The following is a 21,351-nucleotide window of genomic DNA, read 5'->3' as shown; positions in this document are numbered from 1 at the left end:
CCCGCTCCGCTCCGCCCGCCTCGGGGCGCGGGGCTCGCGGGTGCCCCGGGGCGGCGGGCAGAGGCTGGGGCTGCGGGGCGGTCCCGCCCGGTGCGGGCTGCTCTCGGTGAATTCACGTGGGAACAGGAGCCGGGAGAAGCGAAGTTCGGGCACCCCCGAGGGAGTTGCGCCGGAGGCGTGGGGACCCGTCGGAAGCAAGGAACAACTGGAAAAAGTGCCCGCGGCCCAGGGAAACCACATCAAGGGTCTTCTCTCGGAGAATAAATTGCCCTAAGTAGAAATTTCACGGCGAAAATTATTTGGATTGCCTGCTCGGAAGGCTGAAATGCCTTGCTGCAAAGCCATCCTACCATCTTATCTCAAATATCTGCAGAATGGAGAGGGAGACTCTGGAAGCGTTCAGGAACACTATAAATACAATATAGAAGAAGATTTTAAAAAATAATTAAATAATGAAGAGTGGCCTTTACGGAGAAAAAACAAGTTATATTTGTTTCCATATGGCCAGGATAAATGCCATACCGCTTATTCCTTTCAGATAATGTATATATTTACTCAGCTGCTACATTATCAGGATCACATGCTGTTTTCATCACTTTACTCTTTAACCTTGCAGAATCCTAAAAGCCCTTCCTGTGCTCTTGCTGTCCTCGCCAGCCCGTGGCCTCCCCTACTGCACACACGTTTGCAGAGTATCTGCATGTATCAAACCCTCCAAATTTGCATGCAGTGGCTTCCTGCAGGAAGCTGGTACTCTGCCAAGGAATTTTCCTGGGTATCTTTGACTATTCTTGCTCCTCCTATACGACGACAGGTCCAATTAATACTTTTAATCCCCATATTCCGAACACAAATGAAGGGTACAGGAGAAAAATATCAGTGCTGCTCGGTGCCAGTGCCTGGGTTTTATGGACCCCAGGTCTGGGCAGATATGGCAGCACATGGTATCCTCCCTGCTTGGTTTGCTGCTCTCGTTCGATTTTCTCATTTTTTAGGTTAAGGATAAAAAGGGAAAGATTATTCTGAATAATGGAGTAGATCAATTTGTGCATTACTTTCAAACATCCCTTCATCTTTTTAAATGACCTCTGCTCGGGATGGCTGGCTGTGCTGGGCTTCTCCCAGTTCTTCCTTTTGGTTTGTTTGTCTGTTGGCTCCTTTTCTGTTTTGTTTTGTTTGCGAGTCCATATTGAGCAGCTTCTCCTACTTAAAATGTCATATACTTTCATCAGTACGCAGCTGGAAACGTTCCAGCTTCATTTTTATTGGACTTGTATTTTAAGCTGATGATGTGGCTTTTTTGTGTTCCATCCATCCCATCCTGCTCAAATTGAAATAACTTCTGCTCATGAACTTGAAAGGGAGAGGGATTGGCCGTATATTTGAAATCAAAGTTCCTGTTTCTATAGGATGCATCCAGAAAAAAATAAGGAGACGGGGTAGATAACAGGAAAAAACCAACCCAGCCAATAGTTCTACTAATTAAAATGGGTTTTAGTTCTTGAAAAAATCAGAGATTAGAAAATGTGCTTTAATATGGATAACAGCTGCACTGCCAAGTAATGATATAAACAAAAAGAATCAGTAACTGCCCCCGTGTAGAAGTTTATTTCTACACAGAAACCGAGTCCTGTGTGCATCCCATACTATCTTAATGCACGTGGCCCAGAACCAAGAGCTCCACAGCTCAGTGGGTTGATGGAACTATTTTACAACCTTCTTAATAATTTTCTTTTAATCCCGAACTGAGAACAAGCGTCAAACACTGGAACCAGGTCTGCAGCTGGTAAAAACTGTGTTTCCACTGAACTCACTGGACTAAATCCTGGTCCCTCACTGAAGTCGGTGAGACTTTTGCCATTGACTCCAGCAGAGTCAAGATTTTATGCAGTAGATGCAGTGCCAATTCAGACCAAGTGAGGATGCACCACATGGCACAGCAATGAGCCCAGTGGCCTTCCGGAACAAAAATGAATCCAAGTTTGATCCAGAGGGGGAGGCCCAGAGTTTGCCAGGCACCGCAGAGCATGAGTGGGTGAAATTCCAGAAGAAAAGAGCAGCTCTTATACCCTCACCCTGCTCTTACACCACTGTAGCAGAGAAGCTCAGGGAAATACCCCCTCAGAACTCGTTCTCCATTTTCTAAACTATTCACTCAGAATTCTTGACATAGGCAATCGAGGTCGCTGCCTGGGTTTCCATGGCATGGCCTTGCCAGGATGCTTCACATTTTTTTAGAATGAACCAGGAAAACTCAACATGAAATGTATGTACTGCTGTATTACTCATACTTCACAAACCTCTCAATTAATTGGTGTGAATGGAGTCACATCATATTTATTTTCCTGGAATGAAGGGAAGGGGACCAGATACCGAGGCTGCACTCTGACAGTTGGAGCTGAGGGCACACATCTGCTGCTGCCAAACGTGACTACAATCACACAGACATTTGCCTTTGCTGGAGACAGGCATGCAGAAAGGAAAAAATGATGTGCTGTGTCCTGAATGAATACCGAGTCTGAAGGAAAGGGCTTCTAGCAGCTTATGCTGGCATTCCCAAAGCAGCTTTAAACAGCCCAGCTGAGCCATGAACAGCCCTCTGACTCAAACAATACAGAGTTCAGCACTGCCTGCCTGCCTGAATATTTGCTTGGATTTACGGATTCTGTCTGCTCTGGGTTTGTGCAAGCAGTCCCTGTTCCAGCTTGGGCACATGCGCACAAACTGCAGTCAGGCCTTTCCTGTGGAGGTGTTCTCTCAACGTTTAGTTTTGCTTAGTAAAATGAAAAGATCCTAAGAATACATCACCAGCTGCTGCCATGAAAGTGCCTCAAGTACATATAACTACAACTCATACCTGACATTTCTAACATCTCTTGCTGTTTTCAAGGGAGAATCCTCAGTTAGTTGGGCTGCAAGGGGAGATGATCGGCTCAAGGTGAGCAGGTAACATGGAGTCTGCTACAGCCCCCGTGATCCAAACCAGCCCAAGGTCTTACACGAGAGGTTCCCCAGAAAGGAGTTCTCATTTCTGACCTCCTTAGTGGGAGCACAATGCCATTCTGCAAAAAGATTGCACATTGCCTGCTTTCTGTTTCTAGCACAGATCGCTCTTTGCTTTCACCCTTATCTCATGTCCATACTTTGTGGCTACGTAATATTATAAAGCTTAATAAAAAAGAAGAAACATAAAAACTGCATGCCAGTTCATTTCTTCCACACTTGACGTTTCCAGGCTCTATATTGTTCAAACCCTTTTGCCACTACGTGGCAGAATTATATACTGCCTACAAAAAAGGCATGTGTCACTGCTGATGCTGGAGCAGCAGATGCTTAAGAGCAGTAACCACAACTGCAGCAATCCTATCTTTGTTCCCCTTTACCTGAGCGCAGTAATGAAATGAAATATCACACACACACACACACACACACACACACACAAAGACCAATGAAACAATAAAATTATCAAATTTGTTTTGATAATTTCATTTCCACTCTTTTTTTAAAGAAAGGTAAAAGATTATTTCTGGCACCAAGGAAATACTGTAAGGAAAAATAAAGTGACGAGAAACTAAATTAAAGCAGTAACACCAAGGCTAGACGTTTTGATTCCTGCAGTAAGAAAGGAGGTAATATTACAGAAAATAAGTACATCTTGTATTGGTAACCAGCAAAGTCCTGCCTCCAGCAGGAGCTGCTGGCTGACTGTACAGAAGGGGCCATCTCCCCTACCTGCTTCTCCAGAAGTTTGCCCCCAGCCAGCTGCCCGGCCCCACCAGGCTCCCCCAGACTCCGGTTCTCAGGGCTGACTGCTGACAGGAGCAGCACAGGACATGCCCTAGCACTTGGAGCCGCCTGCAAATTGCACAGGGCAAGAAATCCATCTGGCCGCATCGGGACAAGCTGCAGATGCTTTCTCAGGCCTATGCTCACTGATAACACAGGTGCAGATGTCTTCTGCACATGGCCCTAAGCTCCTGCCTGACCACGGCTGTGCAGCTGAACCACACGCACACCACTGTGCATTCAGGTACGGGGCAGAACGTAGCAGAGCTAGGAGCTGGATCCAGTTTCCAGCAGTTTCTTCTGCATTTGGTTGAGTCACTCTGTCCTGATGTTGTGGCCCATAGTAAATGGTCCATTTTAATTCCCCTTCACATTTTCTGTGTCATCGTATCTCGTAACGTTTCATTGTTAACATTTCTTTCACTAACCATCTGTATTTAACTGCTGGAATAAACGCCTTGTGATAACAAGTACAGTCCCTCCCCTATGTTTTCACCTTGATTCTTTCTGTGCAGATTTACTGCCTCGCTATTAATATTCCAGCCATGTGATTTATCCCAGCATGTTCCCAGAATACTTGCCTTCCCTATATAAATATTTGAATGATCTTAATTTCAACTAATTAGTACTGGGACATTTGATTTCCCTCCTGAAGAATTCTCATTTGTTACTAACCAGTTCCTTTCTGGTTTACGAGATCTACATTGAAGGGAGAAAATAGAGTTCCTGAAAGGACCACGCGCTTCTGTAATACTGTTCTAGCTTTCTTCGTACAGTTCGTGTCAGTCTGGTACCAGAACAACTCTCCTAGGTCTGACATCTCAGAACCACCAGGTGCAGTGACAGTAAAGCATCCCTGCCCTGCCCATCAACACACGTCAGTGCCACAGAAAGATGGAGCTGAGGAAGAGCATCAGCCGTGATCCTGGGGCAAACTGGCTGAGCACCTCATTGTGCAGCACGTGCGGGCAAGTCAGCGGGTTCGGGTTCGTGCAGGGAGCTGTACCAGGAGTTTGATGGCCCTGTGTCACACTCGGGGTCATCGCCTTCGCTATCAGCTTCAGCTACAAAGGAAGCTTATGGCAGCCAGGCCCCAGCCAACAGTTTGCCTTTTCTTTTTTCTCCAGTGAAAATCTAGCTATATATGATTATCCCTGCAAAACACTCAGCGAGTTTGGCTGAAATATTTTGGTTATGTAGCGTGACTTTTTCAAAAAGGGAAGAATCAGCATCGTCCAGCAGAACATTTTCTGGGTGGAAAAAGTGTTTCTAGTCAACGTATTCATTTATTGTCGAAAAACAATTTTGACAAAGCAGTTTCAACTAGCCACACTTACAACTCATTGTGCTAGAATAAAGTCTTCTCAGAAGCATTTCAGCCATGCAGATTCCTCTGCCCTCCAGAAAAACCACACCATTCATTTTCTCTGATTTACCCCCAAAGCCATGAAGTGGCTGCTGAGCTTGGCATCTTCTTAGTGAGTCAGGGTACATATAAAGAGCGTATATTAAGAAGCAAAGCAAAACTAATTATTTATAACATAATAAAATGCTTTTTAAAATATGTATTTATAAATCTAATTGAGTACAGACAAAAAGCAGGATTTTTCCAAAATCAAGGAGTTAGGAAACATGAGATTTTCTTTTTTAAATAGGCTTTATCAAGATTTTCAGATTCAAATCTCTCTTCGAATAAAACAAATTCTACTTTCCAGTTGCCTGTTTCACAGCTGCAACTCTGGTAATAGGACATCTCAGTAATTTATATCTTCACAAAAAAAAAAACAAATACCCATTCAGAATGGGAGATTTTCCAGCCTCAGAATCATTGTTTGTGTATTTATATTGAATGAATGCCTAGAAGGCCCAATGGAGTCTGAGGTCTATTGAGTTAGGAAGACAGTGAAGAAAGTGACCTGCCGAAGTACAAAGTTCAATGCAGCTGCTCAGTAAAACGAGCACAAAAATAAGGATCTTCCAGAACTCCTTCCTGAAATCTCCCAAAACCTCACCTCTGCAATCCTTGTTGACATGCTTTTCAAACAGTATTAGTTCTTTACATTTACAAACAATTTCTCTGAATAATTATTTCCTTTAACAACAGAAGTCTCAAGCTATTTCCCTTCTCCATTCTCACCGCCTACGCTACCACCTCGAGAGATCTGGTGCGTTTGCAACTTAGCCTTTTTTTCCCTGCTCTTAATCAGGCTTCCTGGGAGCCATAAAGCTGTAGGAGAGAAAACCGTAAATAATTGCATCTTCAGAGGAGAGTTTAAGCTTTAAGCAGTGGCAGAGATAGTGAGTTCATATGCCAGCACCACGCTTGATCAGAAAAGTCCTTACAAATCAGGTTAAGGAAAATTTACTACTATCCAGGATCCTGTATTTGAGAAGGTTTTTCATCAGTCACAGAAATGATATCATTTCTGTAGCTGCCATTTGAGGATATAAGGAACACAGAAGGAAAAGCACAGCAGATTACTGGGATCCTGTCCAATGTGGAATATCTGCAGCCTCAAGTCAAACAAGCTCAGAAGGTTCATGGAATTTGACTCAGTGAGAACTGCCAACTTGGGGAAGGTCACAATCACAGTGCTCAAAAGATAAAGGAAAACACTTCTCAGCCAGTCAGGAGATGCAAAACTTTGTGGAATGTGCATTTTCCATCTTACAGAAGGAGATTTTTGTTGAACTTGTGAATTGTGTATTTCCTTTAGCTCCAGAGTCCTAACCTGCCAAATTATGTGGCGCTGCTCGTGGACACTGTGCCTAACCCTTCACTCATTCAAATGAAGGAATGAGGGCAGAGTTTCTTCAGAAATATTTGAAAGCAAGCCTTTTGCTTGCATCATTTGTCCTGAAAAAAAAAAAAAATCAAGACAAGGACTTGGACTAGAATAATTCCTCTTCACTACCGTAGCACAGAAGTTAAATCCCATCCCTGCCTTCTTTATAACCCCAGAACAGAAGTTGGGTGTGAGCTGGTGCTCTTAGAGCGCACTATAAATTGTGTCAAACTAGAGTCAAAGGAAAATAGCACAGAAAATCTCTAGTAAGCCCAGGGCTATTATTGAAATGCATGCAGTAAAGCAACCAAATGTTTCTGGCTGTTCTTCGGCTCATTCTCCAAATGACACGTTGGGGGCTACTCTGTAGTGCGAACAGCTCTGACTTGGGCAGGCGCGTCGCATCGGACGTTTGCCTTCCAAGCTAAAAAACTGGGCTACTCAAAAAATTGTTGTAGCCTTAGAAAGTCCAGCTTACTAGAAATCATAAAGCAAGTTGGCAGAAATGGAAATTTAAGGAAACACGTTCAGAAAGCACAGAAACAATTTTCACCTGCAAATTCAAAGCTGTAGAAAGCTGGCTTGATTGCAGCAAATGCAAATCACGCGTTAGGCGTTTCAGTGCCCCAAGGGAACAGAGGGAAAACGCGGGTGTTTCTAATGACCTTCTTCATTTCGCAAATGTAATAAAATCACTTTCAAAGAGAAACCTAATGTTTAGCAAATTTATAGCTGGTTTTTGCTCCACTTTCAACCAATGGCGGACAAGCAGACTGCAGCGCTCCGTCCATGACCTGAAAGCTTGTTAGCAGCCTTCCTCGTTCTTTGTATTGATTTCAGAGTATCACAGGGAGTATCTTATGATTGTTCTTGTCCTTTATAGACATATAAATCAAGAGCAAATTCACTGAACTCAGAGCTGTGACCCTCATGTGAAATGGATGTTAATACAATCAGAACCACCTACTGGCAATGCATTTTTGAATTATTTCAGCCTGCTGTGCTAATAGTGTCCCAGGCTCTAACATGTAGTTTTTGACAATTATTCAAAGTGTATTTCATACTCAGAGAGCAAAGAATCCCTAAACACTGAAGCAGGTGAAAAGCACGCGGTACGTCTCCTAAATGTGATACCCTAGCGTTTATTTCCTCAGACATCATGTGGTAATGTGTGGGTTTGGGGACTGCTTGAGTTTCAAAATCATTAACCAGCTGCAATGTAGGACTTTATTGATCTGTTTTCACACTCAAAGTAACGATGTGGTACTGCATAAGAGATACTGCATTAATGATAGAAGTGCATATGTTTTGCATTCCCTGACAAACTTTTCCACTTATAATAATCTTTGGGCTCTGTCTTCTTTCAGCAGTAATGGCTCATATATCTTGTCTATGTCCGAGACAAATTCTATAAGAGCAGGAACAACTCTGATTTCTGATCTGTCTGCACTTTGAGTGCAAGGCCTGTTTCTCCAAAGCCTTTCTGAACACATCCCAGCAGACCTGCAGGACTCCCCGCAGCTTTCTCCGGCTCAAAGGCATGTTTTGGTTGAGTGGACAGAGCTATCAGCCACCAGAAATAGCTACGCCTTTCACTTGGCATATTTGCTTCTAGCATTCTGTGTACAAAAGGACGAGGAGTGTTGCACACAGTTCTGCCAGAGCAGTGCCTGAATACAAAAATGTTCAAAGTCTTCCAATGAAACAGTAGTAAAATGACACGTTGCCTCTTAATACAACTGATGCTATTCTTGATAGAACACATTTACTAATGCTTTACAGCTTAATAAAACTGTGTAAAATACCCACCTTCATTAGATGGCAACTTACAAAAGACTTTGAACAGGACCAAATTCTAAATAATCTCTCTGTACTGAACTTCGGGCAAGCTCTGTACAGACCAACAATGCAAATTCCACGGGATGGAGTACAGAATAACACACCTCCTGCCTACTCAGCATTCCTGCTGCTGGTCCGACTGAAGACACCAAAGCAGGTCAATGCATGAATAGAACTCTACCTGTTCTGTGGATTCCAGGCTCCTGGCCCTTTCTAGAAACATTCTGCTCACTACCACAGAGAATTAAGTTGTTTTTCTTTTTAAATCAAACCTACACAGGCTCATAATCCACCAGGCAACTTCACAGCATATACACAAGTGCATAATCCTCCTGAAGTTGCGTAACTCTCCAGCTGTCCTCATAAGAGGGATTTCGATCGGTGCCTGGCAGGTTTTGCAAGAAGTACACGTTCTGTAGAGTAGGCAGGTAATGATGTGTGTGATATTGGGGACATTTCTCAAAACTAATCAGTTTTTAATCTCTGTCCTTTTCTTTTGTAAAATCTGCCTTCCCCGTGGTTGCTTGCACACAAATACAGATGCACAAAATAAGGAACAGATGTCAGCTCCTCTGATTCTAAAAGTGACTCCAGTTAAATATTTTAACAAGAGCCAAATATTCTTCTAAGTTTTCTCTCTTAGAACAACTCTTCTATAGATATGTCACTTTTCCTACGTCATCTGGCAGCAGTTGAATTAATAATTCAGTGTGATGGCAATGATGGGACTTCTCATATACATATACAGTGCTAAAATGTATATAGGATCTTGTTAGTTTTTGTGAGTGTAGCCATTTTCTAATAATGTTAAATCCCAAATTCTATTCTATTTCACAGAATTTAACCAAAAGCATGCACTTCCATAAATCTTCCCCAAAGTCTATTTTAGATCAGGGAACTTACAGATCATTCAGGCACTGCCACTGGTACCAGCTCTTTTCTTATCCCCAGAGCCATAATATTTGTGATTGCCAAATAGTTCTAGGCTGCTGACCTTCTATCTTAACAAGAAATTACTCCGACCATAAATAATCCTGATTATGAAGCATGCTATATCAAGAGCAAAGTGGAAATGTGACTGTAGCACAAACCATACACAACTCCGACTTTGCCCACATGGAAAAAGAATCTCTTCCCAGAGAATTTCAAATAGCAGCTCCAGGATTCCCTCGTCTCTTCACTCTAAGTCTTCACTTAAACTTTACTTTTGTGTTTTACTTCTATAATGTCTGTCTGTAGCTGGATATACACAGACAGGAAATAGAAGCAATTCTGATCTTGAGGATCACAGGAAAAACAGTTGTTTTTTGGTGTATTCAAGAAATCTACAACATTTCTTCCTCTAATTGGCATAATATCACAGTTAGTAGCAGCCATGTTCCATGACAGAAAAGAGAAGAACAAATGCTCCTTATGAGCAGGCTAAGTATTTCTAGAAGAGGATCTTTTCCAAGCCTCCTAAGATAAGAGCTGCTTCACTCTTTTCCAGGCTTGTTTAGAAATTTCTCTATTCCAGTATTACAGCTGTCATGCTTCCTGATGGTGTCCTACCCAGCTTTGTTTTTAAATGTAATTTTAGGACAGGCATCAGTGCAATGCAGTATAAGCACGAAGCTTCTCTCAAAGCTGAAATTCTTCTATTTGTAGTTGGACAACGCAAGCAGGAGGGAAAAAAGGAAAATAATCTTCAAGACAAAGTCCAAATCTGATGGCAACTAAAGAGTGGGCAATATTGGTCAAGTTCTTAAAATACTGGCCCTCAAACTGAAGTGCCACCTGAGCCATTTGTGACCAGAGCTGCTGCATGAACCGATATCTTCAATCCTCCGACCTGAGGAGGCTAAGCCAAAGAGCTCTCCAGCTCTGGGGCCATTAAATAACTAGATCAGGATTTTGCAGTACAACCTCTTATAACTGCAATATCACTATGAGAAAATCATGGAAGAGAAGATCAGCGTACAGATTTCCTAAAGAATCTGCCATTAGTGAGCACTGTGAATTAAGAGCCATCATTATATGTAATTATTAAAATCACTGTAATGCCAAGCAGATTCAAACAAGACTGATCATACCGTGCTAAATCCTATTACGTACAGTAAATGACTTGCTGTTTTGTAAAGATCTTACTGTTTACATAAATGAGACATGAAAAACCTGGTAAGGAAAGCACAGACAGGGAGTAAGGATCTAACTTGCCTTCTATCTTACAGCAGTTCAGCTGAAAAATCAAGAATAGAACCCAAGTCCCAATGGACCATGTAATCCTTACCTCAGAACATAACCTATCATCACCATAACGAAACTGCATTACAGCTGGATGAACAGTTGTTCATCGTTAGAGGGTCTGGTCATTTTGTCCATCAGAACAGTGAAAGAACAAGCAGTGTTAAACATCTGCATTCAGCGCTCTTAGATATTTTTCACATTAGATGTTGATCTAACAGTATTTTAATGATGCAAGAAATGAAGAAGGGAAAGCGTACACTTCATATGCTGTATACTTATACACTGAGGAAAGCAAAAAAAATATTGATTCCTGTTCCAAGGTCAACCATGTGCGTGTCTTCACTCTAATAGGGCTAATTATGAAAGAAAGTTGGTCCCTGCTGTTAGAATCATTAAACACTGCTTAGGTAAACTGCCACTAACGTCACAGTGAAAAGAAACTTATTTTGCTTTCAGTCTTACATTTAGGTTATCTCAGGATATCCCGATATTACCAGTTTATTTAAAGCTCCCATATTTTACATGGGTTTCTCTTCAAAACAATAGAGCAGTTTCGCCTCATGGACCTGCAGACCGAAACTACAGGAACTTAAACACATTAACCTGACCTGATACTTTCAGGCAAAGGTTACCTGCTCCTCAGCACCATCTCATTCAATGGCTTTTGAAGCAAAAACTTCACTCTTCTTCCTACAAACTCTTCTTAACTATTCTCTTTGTTTTTCATTCTTGATACGACATTTTAAAATGTTTAAACTGAGGGATGAGAGAGATTATTACTGTGGCCAACCTGCAGCTATTGAGACCTCTCCCATATGCACCACGTGGCTGCTGGGAACATCATGGCAACAGCAGTAATAGGAGGCTGGATAATACTAATGAAAAAAAAAATGCATATTTATTTTAAAATGTGATATCAGGGGAAATTAAAATTGAGCTGAAAGTTTAACAGCAGATTTGGTTTTGAATACCAGATTGTTTGGAGGCTCATCCTCTTTTTACTCTGCAAGCTGACCTCGCACCTGCCCGGTTTTTCTCTGTACACAGTTGCAGCTATCGAGACAAAGGTGCAGCGTACTGTGAGCAACAGTCAGCAACAGCCAATGATGTGCGCTGCTCTCCAAAGGAACTGGAGGAAAATGTTGGGTTTTTTTAAATTAAGACAGAGAAGCAGACATTTCCGACTGAGACACAGCAGATGGCTGCCAGAAAATGGTAAAGAATTCAGGAAGATGAAGGGCAAAGCAGCCTGTGGGCTTTGGAGAAGAGACAGGAACCCAAGAGCAAATACAGTGCTCTGTATATGTGGGGCAGAAAGGTTTGGAGTGGCAGAAGTGTGTAGGAGTCTCCCTCCATGCACTTTTGCTGGCATCATTCTGGACCTGCTGCAGTAAGCTTCGCATTGCAAATTCGATTCTGAACAGAAGCACTGCACGTCAGCAAGAATTCAGCATTCCGCATATGACGAGGAAATGTGCCTATAAGCACTCTGTTCTGGCCTTCTTGGCCTTTTTTCAATGAAACTGTAACTGGAGCTGTATTTCCCGGGAAAGGTGGCCTTATTCTGGGGCAACAGTTCTTCAAATACTTTTCTTAATATTGAAAACAGTTAGCATTGGAAGGGTTTAGACAATTCCACAGGAAATCCATCTAGCTGTGGAGCTCAAGAAACATTTTATTAGGGGTACTAACAACCTTTATAATAATAATAGGGAAAGTCAGTGTTTCCGTCAGTTTATGTTCGGAGGTGTTGATACAGATGCTTTCTTTTTGCAATATATGTTATTGTAATGATCACATTTCGGGAGGGTGGAGCAGGAATTTCTTTTGTAACTATCTAAAATGAAAATTTGAGATATCCCTTATACAAGCATTTTTAGCTTCTCGTTTTAAATTGTTCTGTGATTGCTTATCTGAAAATGCCATCGGATGCATGGGATAACAAGAACCCACGGTTGTGGGTTCAGTGTGTTGATATTAGAACATCTCTCTGTTCTGGAGACTTTTTTTGGCTCTGATTTCTAGGAGTTGGTAGCATCCACAAAGGAAGGTAGGCTTTCAGCAGAGTTCAGCTCCTGTTTCAGAGCCTCAGCAGAATGTTCCTGTTTTCTGAAGAGCCCAGCACCCAGACGCTCTCAGCCTTCTCCAAGGCAATGGCAAACTGCTTTGCAGTCCGATCCATTTCAGTAAAAATACCTGTTCAAAGGATTTGATTGCATGAAAAGTAATTGTTTCCTCCCTGATCCATTAGAAAGTGTAAGGTGATTATCTCAGAATTAAGAATAAGTGCTATGAATGCAAAATACAAAATTCAACGGCTCTATGAGCTTCTGATTAAGCAAGCCCCCAGCTTACCACACACCAAATGCAGAGGAGGGTTGTTGCAGGAGGGAACGCTCACTCTTATGATAATGACTAGATATGAGGTTTCACAATCTTCCACAAGGTCTCATCTGTATTCACAATTCTACTTAAGGTAATTTGGTACCTCTCTTTGGAGCGTACACAAATAAAATTACTGCAGCAAGTGAAGAAAATAAATCATCTCATGTGGACACGTGTACATCTTCTTTCGTAACTTAGCAGCTGAAGCTTAGGGCACGCTCAGCCAGCCCTCTGCAGGAAGCTCATACCTACGGCGTGATCCCCTTCCCGGCACACGGCCACGCACGAGATAGATTTGGGGCAGCTCAGTGGTACATCTGCTTTTGCATATTAACTAGAGGAAGTTCTTCAGCTCAAGGAAAGTGGGCACACAGCTGGGAGGTGAGAGCAGCCACGCTCACCACACAGCTGTGGGCACTGAATGGCATTCAACCGAATAGAGATGAAGTCTCTGTATTGGCTACGTTGCACTATTTACAGAAATATTTGATCATAGGGTCTTACTGCTTGTTGGAAAACTACTGATGTAATAATTATTCTACTGTGAAGGTTGCTAGATAACATCTATAATGCAGAACAGGCCACATTACAATCCCAAATCCTACATGCCTCATTAAATGCAGCATTTTACTTTCCCCACGTTTTCTCACCTACAGGAGCCTGCTCAAGGCCTCCACAACGTTACCATGAAGACAACTTACGTGTTCATATTAGGAAGAACCAGAGGAGAACTAGTTAAAACATGCACGCATGCTAGAGGTTTTTAGGTGCATCACACATGAGCAGTTTCTTCCTTCTGCACTACAGTATTTCCTTTTAATCATCAGAAGCACGTTATTGTCAGGAAAGGAAGGGTGCAGACCCACGGCTCATCTAAAGGTAAAGGACATTGAAGGTCACAAACAGCAGGAACCAACAGAAACTGTTCAGCAAGCCTGTGCCTTGTGCCATTGCAGGCTGGTGGAGCAACAGCATGAGACACGGTTCTACCAACCTCACAGAGCAACACACAGAAAACTTCCACAGAAACAGTCTGCTCCCACCTCCCAGTGTTGCACAGGCTGAATCTGGAGTCTTGTTTTTATTGGCATCTCCGTTAATTCTACAGAGCAATCAAAGTAATTTGTTCCAACTGTTTTCTTCCAAAACAACTCAAATTCACTGCCACACCTCCAACAAAAAAAACAAATTGTTAGCAAATGGCTGAGATCTAAGTCACGATTAAGGCAACAATTGCGAAGAGGAAATCATGATAATACAAACACAGCCCTATCCAATTCTTGCTGGGGTAAGTCATTCCTGCAGGGATGTGGAATTATAATCCAAAAGCATGCAAAGGCTTTTTGTTGTTTGGCCATTGATCTCTCACAAGCTGAGAAGTATTACTGCAGAGTAGTGTTGCTGATGTTTATTAGAAGCAATGCCCTCTAACAGCTGGTGTGCAGACTGTGGTAAAATACCTTTCCTGAGGAGATCTACCTTAACTCCACAAGCTTCTCCTGTTCAATTTAAAGCACGTATGACATAGAGTGGTTTCTTATCCTCACTGCAGCATTATGGTTACTGGTGAGCACTTCCCAGCAGCTGGCACAATGCACTTGTGGTAAAAGATTTTCAAACAGATATGCTCGTGTTTCAAACACTTGCGTGCACTTGCTTCTCAGAAGATGTCTTTGGCCTCATCCACACTGAGACACAGCCAAGCGTCAAAAAAGAAGTCTGTGAACAGCCACACTGCCTTTCTGACATTACCAGATTAGCTGCCATTCTGCTCACCTACAGAACAGATGTTCAGCTTCCTAGTCACCTCAAATCATCCTCCAGGAATCCGTAATTTACATCGAGCTGCCTGTATTTAAAACATTATGCATGGACAGGGCAATCGTGAACAGATTCAGACAGTTCACAACACACAAAACGTTGCTGATGTATTCAGTGGTATTCAATGACAAGGGACACAACCAAATGTTAATGCAATTGATTCTGAAAATACATTGAAAGCACTAGCTGCAAATGACTTTCATTGCAAAATGAAATACCTTGCAAGGCTCAAGTGTCCTAGAAAATGTCGTTTTTCAAGTGCTTGACTTGAACTGGACAACAACCCTGACAATTTTCTACATTTTTATCATATAGGGAATCAATCTATATAAAAATTGTGAGAATGTTTATTGTGCTTATTTTTATTAAACATTTTATAAAGGTAGTCTAGTTGTAACATGAGATATTTGAATTAATTTTTGCATTTTTAATCTGAGATCAAAGATCTACATAGTAATTTATTTACACCAGTTCACATACAACCAATACCTTGCAATCACAGTCAAACATAAGAAATTTTAATCACATTTACAAGAGAACCTTCTACAATCATTTTCAATAGCCCATACTTTCTTTACGCTCTTTTATCCAAGCACTTGCAATCCTTCATCTCCCCAACGACTCCAAACAAAGGCATTTCTAAGTAATAAACACATAAGCAGCCCGAACAACTATGGACTAAAAAATGAGAGCTAAAATGCTCTGTTTTGCTTTCAAGACAGTCTTGACACCAATGCCAATTGGTTCCACTGGAAATTCTGTGTTTCCTATGGCTTCCTGTACTTGAGTTTGGTTAGTTCCTGTCTTTCAGCCTTCTTCTCCTTTGGGTTAGCTATCTGCATTACCTGTTCACCTGAACCCTAGTGTTTTTATTTCCTGGGCTGAAAATAGAAGCTGGTCCTAGAATACCATGGGCATCTAACATTGGCTGTATGAGGGCTTCAGGCATTCCCACTCAGTTCTGTATCTCTTTCTGCAGAAGTTACTCTGTCTTGACTCTTAATCATTTCTGTTGGTTATCTCCAAATTTCTTTCACATTCTACATTTCTGCTGTTGTGTAACCCAGAACTGAATTTATTGTTTTCTCCAGATATATTAGTTTGCACTTCTCCAGCTTGAATCATGTTTTGTTTCCTGCACGTATTTCTGAGCTCTTTAGATCCCTTTGTATTATTTATCCTCACTGACTTAGTTTGCAACACCTGTCAGTTTGGAGTATGACTGCACCATTAAAAAGCAGGGCAGCTGCAGGGCAGGCAATGCCACCGTGCCTGGGAAGGCTCCAAGCAGCACTAGGGCTCAAACTTTTGGAAATTTACCCATGGCAAAAAGAAAGGATCGGGAACAGGTATAGCTCAACTGGTGCTCAAAACAACCTGCCAGAAGACGAAGGGCAAAGAGCGTATTTTCAGAGGGACACAGAGTGTCTGCTGCCGACAAAATGATGGATTTTACCTGGCCACGAGGTATCTGAAACCTCCCCACTGCCTCGGGAGCACTGCCAGGTGTTGGTGCACGCACACACCCATAGGTGTGCCCCTGCATCCTCCCACTGCCTCCTCTTTGGGCAGCACTGAACCACCAGGCAGCTCCTTTGAAGTCATGATTCCAGAACACATTTTTTTTCCAGTGGCTGATCTGCGAGGCACTAAAACATTTCAGAACTTAGGCTTGAAAAATGGAACTGCCTGCAAGTTGGTATTGATATTCAAAATCTAAGTGCTATTTTATTTTGAAATGGAAGCACAGGGATTAAAAGTTTGGAAGACAGCATTCACACTGAGTACAGACATTAATTCACTTCCTGAATTTTCAACTTTTATCTGGAGCCTGATGTTCCATTTTTCCATGACATTTTACACAGAATTAACTATTCTCCTCATGCCTTATTATTTCCCATGGTGGATCCCAGTGTGATTAAATTATAATACTGATAGCTCCCTCCAGGGAGCACTATACATGGGACTAACTGGGTACTTTATCTAACTGGCTGCATCTAGCAGCAGCCCACCTGGCAGTGCAGTGATTTTGCTTACCTTTGAGGAAAATCAGGCAATTTAAAACGTGCACGTTAGCTCTCTCTGAAGAAAAGAAGCTTTTCAGTGAATTCACAATAGTGCCTTGAGCTAATGTCTCTCCAAAAATTCTCATCTGTTCTTTTTATTCAGAATATGAACAGGGTTATTTTGGGGTCATTTTTCCTGTATTTTACTAATCCAAACAGGAATATGAATTACTGAATGAGTTTTCTCATCAATTGTAATTTTGCTTACCATTTCCTCCATAATAAAGCCTTAGATTTATAAAAAGCAAATGTTAGCTTAGGAATTTTTGGTAAGTAATGCCTGTCAGGAGCTCTTTTCAGACCCGTGTAATTATGATGGACAACCTGCACCCTGCCCTTTCACAGCCCTGCAATAAGCAGTCAGGGTTCCACCCATATCCTGTACACGGGCTGCAATTATGGTCTGAGTAAATAAGTCAAAGATGTCGATCCACTGACAACAATAAGCTTGGAATCAGGCTATGAAAGAATGGAGGAGTATGTGGAAAATGTCCCCTCTCATGACAAAATAGAGGAAATTATACCATTCCCTTAACAGCAGGGTACTCATTCAAACGCATATCTTTTAAGGAATATGGAAAAAAAAAAAGTTCTAAGTGTTTGTGTCTTTCTTTTTTCAGAGTTTGGATAACAGCTTTTATAAATAAATTATCTTACCGATCACTTAATTGAATTACCTATCCCAATTGAAATACAATACGTGCTCTGGCATACTTATACGTAAAGATAGTGAATAGAGTTCATATCCTAACATAATGCATCTGTAATAAATTTTTGTATTTGTATACGAGACTAAATGTCTTTGTCGTATTCTATGGGGTGTCCCTTTGTTTTTTCATATCCTTTGTGTTCTGCTGGACTTTCCTTGTGTCCTTAGGCAAGTTCCTCAGAGCAAGATTTGAATGGGCATCTGGATGTCTGTCTGCAGTAGATTTTAACTAAGTAACTTTGAAAATCTAGCCATTGAGCTCTAGTCTATTATTTTCCATTTGCAAAATGCACATAGGGCTACTTCCTCTCTCACATTTTACACACAAAAGGTTCTAGGTGGAATTCTCTGATAAAATAATGAGAGAATACACACTACAACAAAACAATCCACTACTTAAAAATATTCTCTAAACAGATTATGATTCTCTCTAACACATTATTTATAAGTTTTGGGGATAATATTCTGATTCCCTACAGCTGAATAATTGAAGTTTCTTCACAAATATTTGGTGTCTCCATCTGAAAGGAAAACAGCTCTCAGTAAAGCAGTCAGGTAAAGTTATATACTATTGTTTCTATTCCCAAAATAGAGTGCAAATATTTGCAATTCAAATATCTGCTTATGTAAATGTGAAATCTAGTTTCAAAGATCTGCCAGCTAATCTAACTTGGAGGATAAGTCTTACACTGAGATTCTCCCACAGTTGAGGCAACTCTTCAAGCAGCAGCGCTGCAGCCCCTCTCCCGCTCTCCGACCCCACGTATCCTCTATCTGCCAGCCATGTGTGTGTGGGGACACAGAACTGAACCCATCACTGCGGCTTCCATTGGAACAACTTCTTCAAATGGTCCTGCTAGATGGCCTAGAAAGGTTGTGCACAGCATTATGCCCTCATCATGCATATTCCTGATAGGCTTCCCATGATGCGGCTCAGGGCTTCTTCGTTTCAGAGGCCAAAGATAAGAAAACTCTGAAGGTTTCCATTAATGTTTGTCTGTGCCACTTTGTTTCACTTTCTGCAGACACCTTGCCAGAGAAATACGGCAGAAGCCAGATTTCCTCTTGCTGTACTTTCTAACAAGCAGATGACTAGTGGATATGTCATTCAGCTGGGTTTTCACCTGGAAGAATGTGGCACGCTGCCTGCAGTGAAGTGACTTGCTACTAGCTTTAATTGGCACACCTCTTTTTGCATCATTCTGTGCTCATAGGCATGCCTTGGCTGAATCCAGTGGAATATATTTTACATGTATTAACACTTCCAGCATACTGGACTATTGCAGTACGTATGCTGGGCATCTCTCCAGATATGTATGACCTCATAACATTTCATGAATTTTGGACATTAGCCTATTTTGCACTTGTTCCTAGCATATAGAAATGGAAACTTTGAATATCTACCCTACCTTAGCTATAGTCATATTTATAAATAAACCACGAGGATCACAGAAACTGTGATAATGAATGAAGCTTGAAATCCAGAATGATTTCTTTATTCACAAATTTGTCATCAACCCTTGAACAAGTTAAAAAAGCCCCCAGAAATGGTTTCTAAAGTAGTTTAGCAAGCTACTGCATTATGTTGAGCAGTACCTTGCCCTTTGAATAGTCCTATTGATTTTAGTTCAGAAGAAGGTTGGCAGGATGGGGACTTAGCAACTGCAGCTGGACAGCAGTTCCTTCCTTAATTTATATTCACTTGGCCATGTTTTACAATTTTTTTTTTATTTTTATTTTTTTTTTAAGGAGATTCTGTCTCCTCTCAGAGCAAATATAAATCTCATCAGGGCATCTGATCTGGACATCTCTTCTGGATCTTTCCCACTGACTTCTGCTGGAAGATGCTGATGCCACTTTATCAATGGCAGAAGTTCACTGGTTTTCACGCAGCAGGGTTTTGCCTTAATTCTTTGGGTATTATTGTCTAATATTGCCATCTTTGGTATATTTCACTATGTCTCTGCCCTGGATTTTAATTAATGAAATACTTCCTTCTAATAGAGCTCTTCACTATTGAACGTAGCATGTTTCCAGGCCATATTTCCTCTTTTCCAAGTTTAACATGTTGGCGGTGCAATTCTCACTTTTATTTTTGTTTTAATCCCAAATCCATTGCTGCTATGATCCTTGCTTTAATGATTCCCTATTATATAGTCTATTTTGTCTCCAACATTGTGAACTTAATACTATATCTAGAAGTGTATTCATCTTTATGATCAGATGCACATCTGCATTTAGAAACAATTCTAAATCAGTTTCAGCGTCACGCCCTCGATTTGCAATAACAATTACATAGTACAATGTATACCTCGTACATACTACCATATTTTATCTGTTGGCACAAATACTGTCTCAGGTCATTTGACCATAGCAATGGGTTACAGCGGGCACCTTGCCCCAAACTACATCACCATTCTCAGAAGACAATTCTCAGTTTAGTGAGCAGTGACAGAATTCCCATGGAATTAATCACTACTAGGTTCTGCAAGGTACTAAGCGGACCCTTACTTTACACAGACCGGCTTCGCCAGGCATACAAAGGAGAGCTGTGTTCGGATGGGTTTCTCTGGGTTCAGTGCTCTCCCAAATGTTTTTCCTGAAGTCCGGCGTAAGATGAACATTACCAGTTTGTTCCTGGCTAGAGCAATTCACCACTGTCCTGGTTAACACCTTTCATCTGTTTAAAAGAACTCTGTTTTGTCCTATCCCATTGCAATAATCACTGTTTTTATTTTAGTTTCTACTCACTTATTTCAGATTTTACTCTCGTATTAATGAATCTCAGCCAGAGAAATGTATTTAGTGAGAGCAGCTATTGGACAGTAATACAAATTAAAAAGTCTCTTTATTATGCCCATAAAAAGTCTTCAATTTTATAATATTTGTGTGGAGTGACAGTGACTTTTATCATCTTACGTAAAACCTTAATCAAGTCTGAGTGTAAAATGAGATCAGACAGATTTTTACTCTATCTCTTTTTTCCTTTTCTTTTTCTGACCAGAGCAGTCCCAATAGATACAGAATACTGATTTAGCTGTTACCTTCCTTTTATTTTATTGGAAGATCTCTGCAGGGATAAACATGCTCTTCTGGAGCTTTTTTTTTTAATTAAAAGTGAATAATAAAGTAGAATGATCTGATAATGATATGGACATAAATTCACACTCCTCTGAAATTTATACGAAGTTATATAATGATGGAGTTTTATGAAGTCCAGCATATTCTTCCATCTTTCTATTTTCATTCTGCACAAATCCTGCATCACTGCCATCTTTCCTTTTAACGACTTTTTTCCCTCCTCCTTTATCCCCAGGAGTATCAGAAACGTTTTTTATTACTGTTGTGAAAATACATACAATAGCAATAGTTGAGCGCAAGGAAAGATTACTCCTGTGCTATGCAAACACAGAATAAAACCCAGTCTTGCCCCAAAAGGATTTTAGCATTGAAGGAGGCACAAGCTGAGAGCACGTGAGCAAATGAATAGCACGAAATGTTAGAGTCTATTTGTAAGAAGTACGCTTCTCATTCTGTTAGGTTTTATCCACCTCCTTAATAGCGATGTGGTACAAATAGTAGGCATGGGGAGTTAGGTCCTGGATGGTATGAGGTAAGAATAAAAGAAAGAAGAATGAATAGCATGGTCAAAGCTCATCACCTGGCCCTTGTTTCCCCCTGAAGATACAGCAAGGCTGAAAAGAAACTCTGAGAGATTTGAGAGAGAAGACGG

This window comes from Numida meleagris, chromosome 12 (genome assembly GCF_002078875.1).
Source record: "Numida meleagris isolate 19003 breed g44 Domestic line chromosome 12, NumMel1.0, whole genome shotgun sequence".
Taxonomy (NCBI): Eukaryota; Metazoa; Chordata; class Aves; order Galliformes; family Numididae; genus Numida; species Numida meleagris.
The sequence above is the reverse complement of the archived record's forward strand: the minus strand, read 5'-3'. Positions refer to the sequence as shown.